The sequence below is a fragment of the Aegilops tauschii genome, chromosome 6 (genome assembly GCF_002575655.3).
Source record: "Aegilops tauschii subsp. strangulata cultivar AL8/78 chromosome 6, Aet v6.0, whole genome shotgun sequence".
Classification (NCBI taxonomy): domain Eukaryota; kingdom Viridiplantae; phylum Streptophyta; class Magnoliopsida; order Poales; family Poaceae; genus Aegilops; species Aegilops tauschii.
Genome location: NC_053040.3, coordinates 388,977,901 through 388,994,133, shown reverse-complemented (window position 1 = coordinate 388,994,133; position 16,233 = coordinate 388,977,901).

Below are 16,233 nucleotides of genomic sequence, written 5' to 3'. Positions count from 1 at the left end.
CTATTCCCACCGCTGGCCAGGCCCTGCGGCGACGGCAGCCTCACTCCGCAGCCGAACCAGTGAACCCTCGTACTCCTCTCTGCGCGGGCTTCCACTGCCGCGTCTTCCCCGGCTCCGCGTCGTCCCCTTCCTAGGCCTCGCCGTCGTCCACCGTCGTGGTGCTCTCCGCGCGGCGTGGTCAACGTGGTCAAGGAACGACTTCCATCGGAAGAGTACTGTACGTGGAGAGGCTGACAGCTGGGTCCACGGTCGCAGTAAGTAAGTGCCTCCTTATTACGCAGAAAATAATGATTCCTCCACCTGACAGCTGGGACCCACCGGACGGGCCACTGTATTTCACGAAAAAAACATTTCCCCCTAACTGCTGGGACCCACCAGCTACATCTTCACACGCAAGGAAGTGCGTCCGGGCAAAAAAAACGATTCGGCCCCCTGACTGCCGGGACCCACCACCTACATCTTCGCAGGCAAGGAAGTGCCTGACAGTCGGGACCCACCTGGTCGAAGCGTACGTAGCGTTGTCATTCTGGTCGCGAACGTGTACGTATATATATACTGGTGGATGTAGAGGCGCGCACGTGTCGTACTAGAGGCGCGTACGTGTCGTAGTAGAGGCGCGCACGTAGCATGTACACGTACGTACAGCGGCCAGGCTGCAAGAAAGAAAATACGGCCACGTATGTGTACATACGGGCGGGGTCTCGAACGCCTACTCGCGCATACGTACGGCCAGGGCTCGTGTACATGGCTGGGTCGGAACGGAGAAACTGCGTCGTCGTCGTGTTCATCGGGAGGCAACGAAATGTGTCGTGTTCATGGGGAGGCAACGGAATGCGTCGTGTTCATCGGGAGGCAACGGAACGCGTGGGAGCCAACCGGCTGGGTCGGAACGGAATGCGTGGTCGTGTTCATCGGGAGGGCTTGGACGGAACAGGCGATGGAAACGAGGCCTGGCATACCTCACAACGGACGAAACGGACCTCCTACGTTCGGAACGGGGTCCTTTTGATCGGGAGGGGTGTGGCGTACTGCAAAACGGAGGAAACGGACCTCCTAAGGTCGAAACGGGGGTCCTGTTGTCACATCCTAGTTAGTTCATGCATTAGAGTGTTGCATCATGTCTACATTTCACAGAAACCTGAAATGGGGATGCCAGAAACCCCCAGCACCCCCCCCCCCGGAACAACTAGGGTTTACTAAAAAAATTCCAATGAACCTGAAATGCCCTCCATAAATGTTCACCACCTTTGGTCTTGGTTAAAACCTCTGCCAAAAATGGTTTCATATTTTTGGAGGCCATCTTGGATTTTTGCACAAGCCATAAGTATTTGCATTTGGGCATTTTAAATGCTATAAATATTTTCAAATGCCCAAATAATCTTGGAAGTATTTTTAGGCTGTTGGGAATAATCTCAAAGGTGCCTCAGAATATTTCCAGGATTTTTCCAAATGAAATAGTATTTTTACTATTTCAAAACACAGTACAGAAATAAATAAAAAAAGAGAAAAGAACAGAAGGCAGAAAACTTACCTGGCAGCCCACCTGGCGGCCCAGCACTGTGCTGGCCCGCGCCAGTCAGCTGCCTGCTCTCGCCAGAGCAGGCAGAGAGCTGACGCCGGCGAGCGTGAGCTCGCCACGGCGCCAGCAGCTTGCCGCCCCCGCCGCGGATGAGCTGGCCGACCTCTCTCGACGCGCCCCGAGCCCCTGGACATTGCCATTCTCCCCCATCGCCTCTCCCTCGCCTTCTCCCCACCATGGCCGACGCCGCCGCAGCCACTTCACCGGAGTAGCCGCGCCCACCGTCGACCTCGCGCCGTACTAACGTGTCCTACAGCACCGCCGTCGCCCACTGCTCCGAGCAAGCCGAGCCCCGAGCGCTCGTTTGCCCCGAAGCTCCGTCACCGACCTCGCCTTCGCCGCTCACCGTCGGAGATCCCCTCCGCCGTCGCCACTGCTACAGCTCGTCTCCGACCCCGCCGTCTGCTCCGTCGCAACCGCCGTGAGCATGGCCACCTTTCCATCCTCTCCTCTCTCTCTCCCGAGCTCTGTAGCCACCGCACGAAGCTCACCCGAACGCGCCGCCGCACGAGCTCGTCGCCGACGAGGCTCCGGCCATCCAACGGCCGCACCACCGTAGCCATTAGCTCCACCGCAACGCCAGGAACTCGTAGCACCCTCGCACGTTCCTCGCCGCGCTCTCTAGCTACGGTTCCGACTACGCCCGTACCCCGGCAGCCGCACGGCTCGTCGCCGGCGTCGATTCCGGCGACCCCGAGCTCCACTACCACCACCAGTCGACGCGGCTCGCCCCCAGCTACACGTAGGTACTCTCCGCCGTCCTTTTGGTCGCCGGAGGGGGATCCCGCACTCCACCGCCGCGTCTGGACGTCGCCGGCGGCTAAACGCCAGCGAGTCAACGTGGTTTGACCACGGTTTAACCCCCCCAGGGTCACTGACGAGTGGGGCCCGCCTGCTAACTAATCTGAGTTAGAGTTAAAACTAATCCTAATTAACTAATTACCTAACAGTGACACTGACACAGGGGACCCACACGTCAGGATTGACCTGGACGACCCCGTTGACCTGCTGACGTCACACTGACGTCAGGCTGACGCAGTAAAGCTTTTACTGGAATTATTCTTATATTGGAAATTCCAGAAATTATCACAAACTTCAAAAAATCATAGAAAATAATCTATAGCTCAGAATGAAAAGATTTATATATGAAAAATGATCAGAAAAATCCATTCTATCCATCTGTACTGGTTTCATGCATGATTAAGCAAGTTAACCTACTGTTTTATACAGAACAAGATAAAGCATTAATATGGGCCATTTATGAACTTGGAATTTGAATCTTTGATTCAAATTAGTCCAAACCCATCTGGTCTTAGTTGCATTAGTCCAACACATCCATCTTGCCATGTCTCATGCATGCATCATATTGTTGCACTTGCTTGGTGTTGATTGTGCTTCGGTATGCTCATCGTGGTAGGTCCTGCCTCCGAGGATATTCACGAGTATCCAACTGAAGGGCAGTATCCCACCACCACTCCGTCAGGCAAGCAACCCATTGATCATTTCGATACAAACCCATCTTCTCGCTTCTGCTCTCGTTTACTGCATTAAGACAACGCGATTCAAACTGCTGTGTGTTGCGGTAGTTGAACCCACTTTCCTTTGCATGACTTGTCATTGCCACAGTAACTAGATGAAACCCACTAGCATGTGTAGGAGTTGATTGAGCCATGTTGTGTTCCTACAATGCTATGCTTGCTATGCTTAGAGTTGTGTCAGGTCTGGCTCATCAGGGTGATGAACTGGAGTGAAAGTGTGTGTGTCGGTAAGGAGAGTAAAGTGTTGAATACGATTTGGTAAAGGTATCGATGGGAGGCCATGTAGGAGTACATGGTGGGTTGTTTCATTGAGACCGTCCCTAAGAACTGAGATCTGTATGCGTGATTTAAGATTCAGCTACTACCACACATTGGGCCCGAAACCAATGGACCCCCTCGGCTTCTTATTCACCCTTGTCCTCTGTCCAGGAGTTGCACGTAGTTTCTGGTGTTTGTAGTAAGCTGGAGGCCGTGGACAGCGCTGACCAAGGGGTGGGCTGTGATGCGGTAGGCTCGTGGCCCGGTGTACCGAGTCCCCCGTTTGGTGACCGGGAACCCTGCACACATCGTTCGGGGCCGTAAGTGGAAACCCCGGCCGGACTCCCTGCGGATGGAACCTGAATAGGCGATAAACCTGGACTAGAGACTCGAGTGTTTAGGTAGGCTGTGGCCGACACCCACGTTGGGCTTCTGCTTGAAGGTTGCCGAGTACACGTCGTGTAGCGACGATAAGTGGTGAGAGCGTGTGTGACGAAGTACACCCCTGCAGGGTATGAAACTATTCGAATAGCCGCGTCCGCGGTAAAGGACTACTTGGTCGCTTATGCAGTTCATAGACAAGTAAATGGATACTACTAAAAGCCTCAAGATAAGTGTGAGTACCGCGGATGGCCCTCTCGTTGGATGACGAGGGAGGATCCACGGTGGAGTATTGAGATGGTGATTAGTGGACTCGTGTGCGAAAACTATTTCACAAGTGGTGTATCGTAGGATAGCTTAGCCAAGAGTCAAAGCTGGCTTGCTGCAATAACCCCTCTACCTTCTTGAGAATGAGCATGTATAATAGGATCTGTTGTAAGACTTGCTGAGTACCTTTGTACTCATGTTGCTTTAATTACTGTTTTCAGACGACAACACCGCCCCTTCTAACGGGTTCTACGTAGAACTCGACGACGACGAGTGACGCGCCACCCAGGTGGTGATCTAGGCTTGTGAAGGGCCTATATAGATAGACAGGCTTCGTCAAGCCTTCTTTCTTTCTAGAGTCTGTACCCAGACAGTTTGCTTCCGCATGTGCTTGTATGATTGTATGACTTGAGTGTCGGGTCATGTGACCCCTATCTGTATGAACAAGTTATGTAAGGCTCTCCGGAGCCCTTTAAATAAAGTACTTGAGTTATAGAGTTTTGTTGTGATGCCATGTTGTATTTGCACATATCGAGCATATTGTGTGTATGTTTGAAATGCTTGGTATGTGTGGGATCCGACAATCTAGTTGTTATCTTTAGCAGCCTCTCTTATGGGGAAATGTAGTCTAGTGCCTCCTTGAGCCATAGTAGTCCGCTACAGCCCGGTTCACCGGAGTCCTGCTAGCCCAGCACTACCGCTCTGGACACTTGACTGGCCGGCATGTGAGTCATATCGTTCCTGTGTCTGTCCCTTCGGGGAAATGTCACGCGGTGACATCCGGAGTCCTGCCTAGCCTGCTACAGCCCGGGTTCCCGGAGTCCTGTTAGCCCAGTGCTACAGCCCGGATTCACACGCTGCTGACCGACACGTTCGATGTTGATTCATGTATGCCTGTCCCCATACGTTAGTGCCGCTTTGGGTTCACGACTAGCCATGTCGGCCCGGGTTCTCTGTCATATGGATGCTAGCGACATTATCATATACGTGAGCCAAAAGGCGCAAACGGTCCCCGGGCCATGGTAAGGCGACACCGTGGGAGTACCGCGCGTGAGGCCGCAATGTTATATGAGGTGTTACAGGCTAGACCGGTGTGACTTGGAATCGGGGTCCTGACAGCATTGGCATCAGAGCCGGACTGCCTGTAGGTGCGATAAGCCAAACTGGTCGATGTCGAGTCTAGAAATGCTTTAGTTATATGTAGGGGAATTGATTGTGGGAGGGAATGTAAGGTGCTTTTACTCCTTTACCTCATGCCCTCTGATCTGAGTCATACTCTTCTCATTCTACGCGGGTTAAGGACTAGGCTCTCTCCTCTCTATCAGGTTCACGTGTTACTAATCCGTAGTAACTTATAGGATTGTTGGTTCCATGCTTCGGTTCAGTTTCTATTACCCTAGTATGTTGTCGGTTGAACCAGAACCTTGACATGATGTTGTTGAGTGGTATTGCAAACTGTTGCGAATGTCTCAAATCCTTTTTCCGAGCATTTACAACCGTTATGCTGTCCAAATTCTCCTAGAAATACTAATGCCTTGCATTATTTCGTGCTTTCAGATGGCCACCCGTTTCCAGAACCAAGTGGTTCGTCTGACCCGGTGCATCGGCGTACCTGGTCACACGGCCATGTTGGTCCGAGTGATGGTTGAGACAGGCTATCGTTGGTATCCCGAGTATACCGTCGAGGAGCAGTTCCGAGACTTTAATCAAAGTCAGTATCTTTGCACAGTCAGGATCTATCCATCTTATCCTGGAGCCACTGAACCCCTCCATTGCTCTTATGGACTTGGGGTTACTATCGAGATGTCTGTGCAGGACGCAGCTTACTCAATGATGACTATCATGCGAGCCAGAACTGCCTTGCTTCAGAACACCGATTTCTGCTATATGCCAGCAGCACTCCCTGGGGCACAGGGGTACTATCAGGCCACTTACTGTGATTCTACCCATGAGGGCTCACTACTCCGTACCACCACCGAGATGCTTGAGGACAAGGACCGTGAGAATCGTGCCTTGCGGATGGAGCTCTTTAATGCTCGTGCTGATCACTGGGCCACACTGACACGGTTTGCACCTGCCGTGCAAGCTGGGTTCATGGACATGAGGGACATATACCCCGTGCGATCTGGCCTGCCAGAATGTATGGAATGGCGTGATGTAGGAGGCATCACCCCTCCTCGTGGACCTCGTCTGCCACCGTTTGTTGGACCAAGGCCACACCCGAGTCCCTATGGACCGCAAGCTCCACAGGACCGACTGTTTCCAGATGATCATGTTCAGCTTCCAGGACATGGTGGTGACTTCTATGAGGATTACTACGGAGACGTCTGAGTTGGTAGTAGCTCTACTAGTATTGTAATAGTTGTAATCTCCACAGTCCTGCGTGTCTTGTGGGATACGACTTGGTGTGTATCACGTTCCGGAGGTGTAGAAAAATAATGTATAGGAGCTTGGAATGCCTCTGATGAGATGTATCGTCCTTCATCGTAGTTGTACCTTGGCCTGGGCTTGTACTAAACTATGTATGGCGTGTATGACCGTTGGTATATGTATGTTGCCATGTTACCATGTCATACTGATGGTCATCTCTGCATTCCGTGTTATCCATTACATTCCGCATTTCCCTATCAAGATTTAGCCATCCTCGTCTAAACCGTTGCTTTGTTTCTCCTAGGATGGTTAACACCCGCAACAACCCTGCTGTCCAGGCGCAGGGTGAAGCCAATGCAGCCAGGGCGGAGGATTTGCCTCAACCGCCTTCACTGGCCGAAGTTATGCTGGAGGCAGAAAGAAACAAGCGTGAGACTAACCGCTTGCTAGAGCGAATTGAGCAGAATACTGCACGTCACCAGAGGAACGACCTGGTGTCCATCAATGACTTTATCAAGCTGTACCCACCAAAGTTCAACCACTCCGTCGAGCCCCTTGATGCGGATGATTGGCTTCGCAGCATCACCCATAAGCTACGTTCTGCCAACGTAGCCGAAGCTGATAAGGTTACCTATGCTGCCTATCACGTCGAAGGCCCTGCTAGCCTTTGGTGGGAGAACTTTGAGGCTATGCGCCCAGCTGGCCAAATCACTACTTGGGCTGAATTCAGTGAGGCTTTCCGTGAGCATCACATTCCGGAGGGTCTCATAGATCGTAAGCGGGAAGAATTCTGTAACTTCACCCAAGGCAGACTGACCGTGGATGCTTACAGCCGTGAGTTTGGAAATCTAGCACGCTATGCTCCTGAAGAGGTATCCACCGACGCCAAGAAGCAGGCAAGGTTCCGCAAGGGACTTAGCCCCGAGCTTCGCCGCGATCTCCGTCTGCATGAGTGCACCTCTTTCCAGAAGTTGGTCAATAAGGCCATCAGTGCCGAGACAGGACAGACTGACTATGACGCTACACGCAAGCACTCGCGTGACTTTGGTTCCTCATCTGGCTCCGGATCCCAGAAGCGCCGGGTCTGGATTCCGAATACTGCTTTGCCACCCAGGTTCACTCCGAGGCCATCCTTCGAGGTGCCTCGCCCCAACCAGCAGCATGCACCGCCCAAGGTTTATGGTGGCCCCGCTGTTAATGCTGCTCCACGCCCCAATATTGTGACATGCTTCAAGTGTGGAGAAACGGGTCACTATTTGCGCGAGTGCCCCCGAAACAACCTCAATCAACCTGGACAGTCCGTTGGCCGTGGTAAGCCAGCAGGAAAGACTTACTACGCCAAGCCAGCCACCACTGCACGTGGCCATGTCAACTATGTTTCAGCTGAAGAAACTCATGAGGATCCCAACGTCGTCCTTGGTACGCTCCTTGTTAATTGCCATCCGGCGACTGTTCTTTTCGATACTGGAGCCTCTCATTCATTTATCTCTGAGAGCTATGCTCGATTGCACAACACCACATTTAGTGACATGCCTACTTCCATGGAAATTCAAACTCCTGGTTCTAGATGGCAAACCTCTAAGATAAGCCATGGAAATGAAATTCTTGTTGACAGACTGGTCTTCCTTGCATCACTAATAGCTCTCAAGTCCTCGGACATAAACATCATCTTGGGTATGGACTGGATGTCAGCTCATTATGCTAAGATTGATTGTTCTACTAGAACTGTTCAACTCACCCATCCGTCGGGCAAGACAGTCAATGTTTTGACCCGAGTGTCTAAGCGTCAGCTCTACTCACTAAATGCCAACCCTCTCCCAGACCTCGAAGATGTGCCGGTAGTCCGTGACTTTCCGGATGTCTTCCCTGAAGAACTGCCAGGTATTCCACCTGACAGGGATGTTGAGTTCGTGATAGACCTTGTTCCAGGAACCGTCCCAATCTCTAGAAGACCCTATAAGATGGCACCCCTAGAGCTAGCCGAGCTTAAGAAACAACTCGATGAGTCCTTGAAAAAGGGTTTCATCCGTCCTAGTTCTTCTCCGTGGGCTTGCCCCGTCCTCTTCGTCAAGAAGAAGGATGGTACGGATCGGATGGTTGTAGATTACCGACCCGTCAACCTAGTCACAATCAAGAACAAGTATCCGCTTCCCAGGATCAACGACCTGTATGATCAGCTCGCTGGATCCTCAGTCTTTTCTAAAATGGATTTGAGGTTGGGCTACCATCAAATCAAAATCAAGATCGGGGACATTCCTAAAACGGCCTTTGTTACTCGTTATGGCCAATACGAGTATACAGTCATGTCCTTCGGGTTAACCAATGCTCCAGCCACTTTCTCTCGGTTAATGAACTCAATCTTCATGGAGTATTTGGATAAATTCGTCGTAGTATACCTCGATGATATACTCATCTAACCCAAGAACGAGGCAGAACATGCCGAGCATCTAGGGCTAGTACTAACGAAACTTCGAGAGCATCGCCTTTATGCCAAGTTCTCCAAGTGCGAATTTTGGTTGCCAGAAGTGACCTACCTAGGCCACGTGATCTCTGGTAAGGGTATTGCTGTCAATCCCGAACGAGTTCAAGCCATCCTCGACTGGACTCCCCCTGAAACGGTTAAGCAAGTCCGGAGTTTCCTTGGCTTAGCGAGCTACTGCCGCCGCTTCGTCGAGAATTTCTCCAAGGTTGCTAAACCTCTAACCGAACTCCTCAAGAAAGATAAAAAGTTTGAGTGGACCTCACAGTGCGAGTTCAGCTTTCAAGAACTGAAAAGACGCCTGACATCTGCCCCCGTACTCATACCACCAGATTTTTCTAAGGACTTTGTTATCTATTGCGACGCCTCGCGACAGGGACTAGGTTGCATACTGATGCAAGACCGTCATGTGATTGCCTACGCTTCCCGACAGTTGCGTCTACATGAGGATAATTATCCCACACATGATCTAGAGCTTGCAGCCGTAGTCCATGCACTCAAAACATGGCGACATTACCTTCTCGGTAATCGTTGCGAGATTTTCACAGACCACCAGAGTCTGAAATACATCTTCACCCAACCGGATTTGAATCTCAGGCAAAGACGTTGGGTCGAGTTGATCTCAGACTACGACTTAGGAATTACTTACACCCCGGGCAAAGCCAATGTCATGGCTGATGCGTTAAGCCGTAAATCCTATTGTAACAACTTGATGTTACAACAAAGCCAACCACTTCTCCACGAGGAATTCTGCAAGCTTAACCTTCACATTGTTCCTCAAGGATTTCTATCCACCCTGGTGGCGAAACCTACCCTTACGGATCAGATCATCAAAGCTCAGAAGGTAGATCCGGGAATCTCCCGTATTAAGAGAAACATCAAGAAAGGAGTTGCGGATTGTTTCTCCATTGATGACCAAGGTGTCGTGTTCTTTGGAGACCGTCTAGTGGTTCCCAAGGTACGCAACCTGAGACGATTGATCCTTAAGGAAGCTCATGAATCTCCTCTCACCATTCATCCCGGTAGTACTAAAATGTATCAAGACCTACGCCAGAGGTTTTGGTGGACTAGGATGAAGAGAGAAATTGCTCAATACATTGCTAATTGCGACGTCTGCCGACATGTTAAAGCAGAGCATCAACGACCTGCTGGCACCCTTCAGCCTCTGACTATTCCTGAATGGAAATGGGATAAAATCGGTATGGATTTCATTACTGGGTTCCCCAGGACCAAGAGGGGAAACAATGCTATCTTCGTTGTTGTCGATCGTCTTTCCAAAGTAGCCCACTTCATACCTGTTCGTGAGAGTATAACCGCTAGCCAGCTAGCAGACTTGTACATCTCCCGAATAGTGTCTCTGCATGGTGTTCCATTGGAAATTAACTCAGACCGTGGAAGTCTCTTCACCTCTCGATTTTGGGAAAGTTTCCAAAATGCTATGGGAACTCGCCTCTCTTTTAGCACCGCCTTTCACCCTCAATCAAGTGGTCAGGTAGAACGAGTTAATCAAATTCTGGAGGATATGCTCCGAGCTTCTGTCATCTCTTTCGGCATGGATTGGGAGAAATGCCTCCCATTCGCCGAGTTCGCTTATAACAATAGTTACCAAGCTAGCTTGGGCAAAGCCCCTTTCGAGGTTCTCTATGGACGAAAATGTCGAACGCCCCTTAACTGGTCGGAAACCGGGGAAAGACAACTCTTTGGCCCGGATATGATCCAGGAAGCAGAAGAGCAGGTTCGCATTATTCGTGAGAAATTGAAAACAGCCCAATCTCGCCAGAAGAGCCATTATGATCGCAAACATAAGGCTATGACTTTTGAGGTTGACGAGAAAGCTTACCTTCGGGTGACTCCTTTAAAGGGAACCCATCGATTCGGTATCAAAGGCAAATTGGCCCCTCGCTACATTGGACCCTTTCGCATCCTTGCCAAGCGAGGAGAAGTTGCCTACCAATTGGAACTACCTCCGCATCTTTCCAAGGTTCATGACGTCTTCCATGTTTCCCAACTCAGGCGTTGCTTCTCGGATCCTATCCGTGGAGTGGACCACGAAACGCTTGATCTCCAAGATAATCTCACATATCGGGAGTATCCCGTTCGAATCCTTGATCAAGCCGAGCGTACCACTCGACGCCGAAACATCAAGTTTCTCAAAGTTCAATGGTCACACCATTCCGAGGAAGAAGCTACTTGGGAAAGGGAGGATCGTCTTCGACTTGAGTACCCCACCTTCTTCCCAACGGATCCTAAATCTCGGGACGAGATTCTTTTGAGTGGGGGTGAGTTGTCACATCCTAGTTAGTTCATGCATTAGAGTGTTGCATCATGTCTACATTTCACAGAAACCTGAAATGGGGATGCCAGAAACCCCCAGCACCCCCCCCCTGGAACAACTAGGGTTTACTAAAAATTTTCCAATGAACCTGAAATGCCCTCCATAAATGTTCACCACCTTTGGTCTTGGTTAAAACCTCTGCCAAAAATGGTTTCATATTTTTGGAGGCCATCTTGGATTTTTGCACAAGCCATAAGTATTTGCATTTGGGCATTTTAAATGCTATAAATATTTTCAAATGCCCAAATAATCTTGGAAGTATTTTTAGGCTGTTGGGAATAATCTCAAAGGTGCCTCAGAATATTTCCAGGATTTTTCCAAATGAAATAGTATTTTTACTATTTCAAAACACACTACAGAAATAAATAAATAAAGAGAAAAGAACAGAAGGCAGAAAACTTACCTGGCAGCCCACCTGGCGGCCCAGCACTGTGCTGGCCCGCGCCAGTCAGCTGCCTGCTCTCGCCAGAGCAGGCAGAGAGCTGACGCCGGCGAGCGTGAGCTCGCCACGGCGCCAGCAGCTTGCCGCCCCCGCCGCGGATGAGCTGGCCGACATCTCTCGACGCGCCCCGAGCCCCTGGACATTGCCATTCTCCCCCATCGCCTCTCCCTCGCCTTCTCCCCACCATGGCCGACGCCGCCGCAGCCACTTCACCGGAGTAGCCGCGCCCACCGTCGACCTCGCGCCGTACTAACGTGTCCTACAGCACCGCCGTCGCCCACTGCTTCGAGCAAGCCGAGCCCCGAGCGCTCGTTTGCCCCGAAGCTCCGTCACCGACCTCGCCTTCGCCGCTCACCGTCGGAGATCCCCTCCGCCGTCGCCACTGCTACAGCTCGTCTCCGACCCCGCCGTCTGCTCCGTCGCAACCGCCGTGAGCATGGCCACCTTTCCATCCTCTCCTCTCTCTCTCCCGAGCTCTGTAGCCACCGCACGAAGCTCACCCGAACGCGCCGCCGCACGAGCTCGTCGCCGACGAGGCTCCGGCCATCCAACGGCCGCACCACCGTAGCCATTAGCTCCACCGCAATGCCAGGAACCCGTAGCACCCTCGCACGTTCCTCGCCGCGCTCTCTAGCTACGGTTCCGACTACGCCCGTACCCCGGCAGCCGCACGGCTCGTCGCCGGCGTCGATTCCGGTGACCCCGAGCTCCACTACCACCACCAGTCGACGCGGCTCGCCCCCAGCTACACGTAGGTACTCTCCGCCGTCCTTTTGGTCGCCGGAGGGGGATCCCGCACTCCACCGCCGCGTCTGGACGTCGCCGGCGGCTAAACGCCGGCGAGTCAACGTGGTTTGACCACGGTTTAACCCCCCCAGGGTCACTGACGAGTGGGGCCCGCCTGCTAACTAATCTGAGTTAGAGTTAAAACTAATCCTAATTAACTAATTACCTAACAGTGACACTGACACAGGGGACCCACACGTCAGGATTGACCTGGACGACCCCGTTGACCTGCTGACGTCACACTGACGTCAGGCTGACGCAGTAAAGCTTTTACTGGAATTATTCTTATATTGGAAATTCCAGAAATTATCACAAACTTCAAAAAATCATAGAAAATAATCTATAGCTCAGAATGAAAAGATTTATATATGAAAAATGATCAGAAAAATCCATTCTATCCATCTGTACTGGTTTCATGCATGATTAAGCAAGTTAACCTACTGTTTTATACAGAACAAGATAAAGCATTAATATGGGCCATTTATGAACTTGGAATTTGAATCTTTGATTCAAATTAGTCCAAACCCATCTGGTCTTAGTTGCATTAGTCCAACACATCCATCTTGCCATGTCTCATGCATGCATCATATTGTTGCACTTGCTTGGTGTTGATTGTGCTTCGGTATGCTCATCGTGGTAGGTCCTGCCTCCGAGGATATTCACGAGTATCCAACTGAAGGGCAGTATCCCACCACCACTCCGTCAGGCAAGCAACCCATTGATCATTTCGATACAAACCCATCTTCTCGCTTCTGCTCTCGTTTACTGCATTAAGACAACGCGATTCAAACTGCTGTGTGTTGCGGTAGTTGAACCCACTTTCCTTTGCATGACCTGTCATTGCCACAGTAACTAGATGAAACCCACTAGCATGTGTAGGAGTTGATTGAGCCATGTTGTGTTCCTACAATGCTATGCTTGCTATGCTTAGAGTTGTGTCAGGTCTGGCTCATCAGGGTGATGAACTGGAGTGAAAGTGTGTGTGTCGGTAAGGAGAGTAAAGTGTTGAATACGATTTGGTAAAGGTATCGATGGGAGGCCATGTAGGAGTACATGGTGGGTTGTTTCATTGAGACCGTCCCTAAGAACTGAGATATGTATGCGTGATTTAAGATTCAGCTACTACCACACATTGGGCCCGAAACCAATGGACCCCCTCGGCTTCTTATTCACCCTTGTCCTCTGTCCAGGAGTTGCACGTAGTTTCTGGTGTTTGTAGTAAGCTGGAGGCCGTGGACAGCGCTGACCAAGGGGTGGGCTGTGATGCGGTAGGCTCGTGGCCCGGTGTACCGAGTCGCCCGTTTGGTGACCGGGAACCCTGCACACATCGTTCGGGGCCGTAAGTGGAAACCCCGGCCGGACTCCCTGCGGATGGAACCTGAATAGGCGATAAACCTGGACTAGAGACTCGAGTGTTTAGGTAGGCTGTGGCCGACACCCACGTTGGGCTTCCGCTTGAAGGTTGCCGAGTACACGTCGTGTAGCGACGATAAGTGGTGAGAGCGTGTGTGACGAAGTACACCCCTGCAGGGTATGAAACTATTCGAATAGCCGCGTCCGCGGTAAAGGACTACTTGGTCGCTTATGCAGTTCATAGACAAGTAAATGGATACTACTAAAAGCCTCAAGATAAGTGTGAGTACCGCGGATGGCCCTCTCGTTGGATGACGAGGGAGGATCCACGGTGGAGTATTGAGATGGTGATTAGTGGACTCGTGTGCGAAAACTATTTCACAAGTGGTGTATCGTAGGATAGCTTAGCCAAGAGTCAAAGCTGGCTTGCTGCAATAACCCCTCTACCTTCTTGAGAATGAGCATGTATAATAGGATCTGTTGTAAGACTTGCTGAGTACCTTTGTACTCATGTTGCTTTAATTACTGTTTTCAGACGACAACACCGCCCCTTCTAACGGGTTCTACGTAGAACTCGACGACGACGAGTGACGCGCCACCCAGGTGGTGATCTAGGCTTGTGAAGGGCCTATATAGATAGACAGGCTTCGTCAAGCCTTCTTTCTTTCTAGAGTCTGTACCCAGACAGTTTGCTTCCGCATGTGCTTGTATGATTGTATGACTTGAGTGTCGGGTCATGTGACCCCTATCTGTATGAACAAGTTATGTAAGGCTCTCCGGAGCCCTTTAAATAAAGTACTTGAGTTATAGAGTTTTGTTGTGATGCCATGTTGTATTTGCACATATCGAGCATATTGTGTGTATGTTTGAAATGCTTGGTATGTGTGGGATCCGACAATCTAGTTGTTATCTTTAGCAGCCTCTCTTATGGGGAAATGTAGTCTAGTGCCTCCTTGAGCCATAGTAGTCCGCTACAGCCCGGTTCACCGGAGTCCTGCTAGCCCAGCACTACCGCTCTGGACACTTGACTGGCCGGCATGTGAGTCATATCGTTCCTGTGTCTGTCCCTTCGGGGAAATGTCACGCGGTGACATCCGGAGTCCTGCCTAGCCTGCTACAGCCCGGGTTCCCGGAGTCCTGTTAGCCCAGTGCTACAGCCCGGATTCACACGCTGCTGACCGACACGTTCGATGTTGATTCATGTATGCCTGTCCCCATACGTTAGTGCCGCTTTGGGTTCACGACTAGCCATGTCGGCCCGGGTTCTCTGTCATATGGATGCTAGCGACATTATCATATACGTGAGCCAAAAGGCGCAAACGGTCCCCGGGCCATGGTAAGGCGACACCGTGGGAGTACCGCGCGTGAGGCCGCAATGTTATATGAGGTGTTACAGGCTAGACCGGTGTGACTTGGAATCGGGGTCCTGACAGCATTGGCATCAGAGCCGGACTGCCTGTAGGTGCGATAAGCCAAACTGGTCGATGTCGAGTCTAGAAATGCTTTAGTTATATGTAGGGGAATTGATTGTGGGAGGGAACGTAAGGTGCTTTTACTCCTTTACCTCATGCCCTCTGATCTGAGTCATACTCTTCTCATTCTACGCGGGTTAAGGACTAGGCTCTCTCCTCTCTATCAGGTTCACGTGTTACTAATCCGTAGTAACTTATAGGATTGTTGGTTCCATGCTTCGGTTCAGTTTCTATTACCCTAGTATGTTGTCGGTTGAACCAGAACCTTGACATGATGTTGTTGAGTGGTATTGCAAACTGTTGCGAATGTCTCAAATCCTTTTTCCGAGCATTTACAACCGTTATGCTGTCCAAATTCTCCTAGAAATACTAATGCCTTGCATTATTTCGTGCTTTCAGATGGCCACCCGTTTCCAGAACCAAGTGGTTCGTCTGACCCGGTGCATCGGCGTACCTGGTCACACGGCCATGTTGGTCCGAGTGATGGTTGAGACAGGCTATCGTTGGTATCCCGAGTATACCGTCGAGGAGCAGTTCCGAGACTTTAATCAAAGTCAATATCTTTGCACAGTCAGGATCTATCCATCTTATCCTGGAGCCACTGAACCCCTCCATTGCTCTTATGGACTTGGGGTTACTATCGAGATGTCTGTGCAGGACGCAGCTTACTCAATGATGACTATCATGCGAGCCAGAACTGCCTTGCTTCAGAACACCGATTTCTGCTATATGCCAGCAGCACTCCCTGGGGCACAGGGGTACTATCAGGCCACTTACTGTGATTCTACCCATGAGGGCTCACTACTCCGTACCACCACCGAGATGCTTGAGGACAAGGACCGTGAGAATCGTGCCTTGCGGATGGAGCTCTTTAATGCTCGTGCTGATCACTGGGCCACACTGACACGGTTTGCACCTGCCGTGCAAGCTGGGTTCATGGACATGAGGGACATATACCCCGTGCGATCTGGCC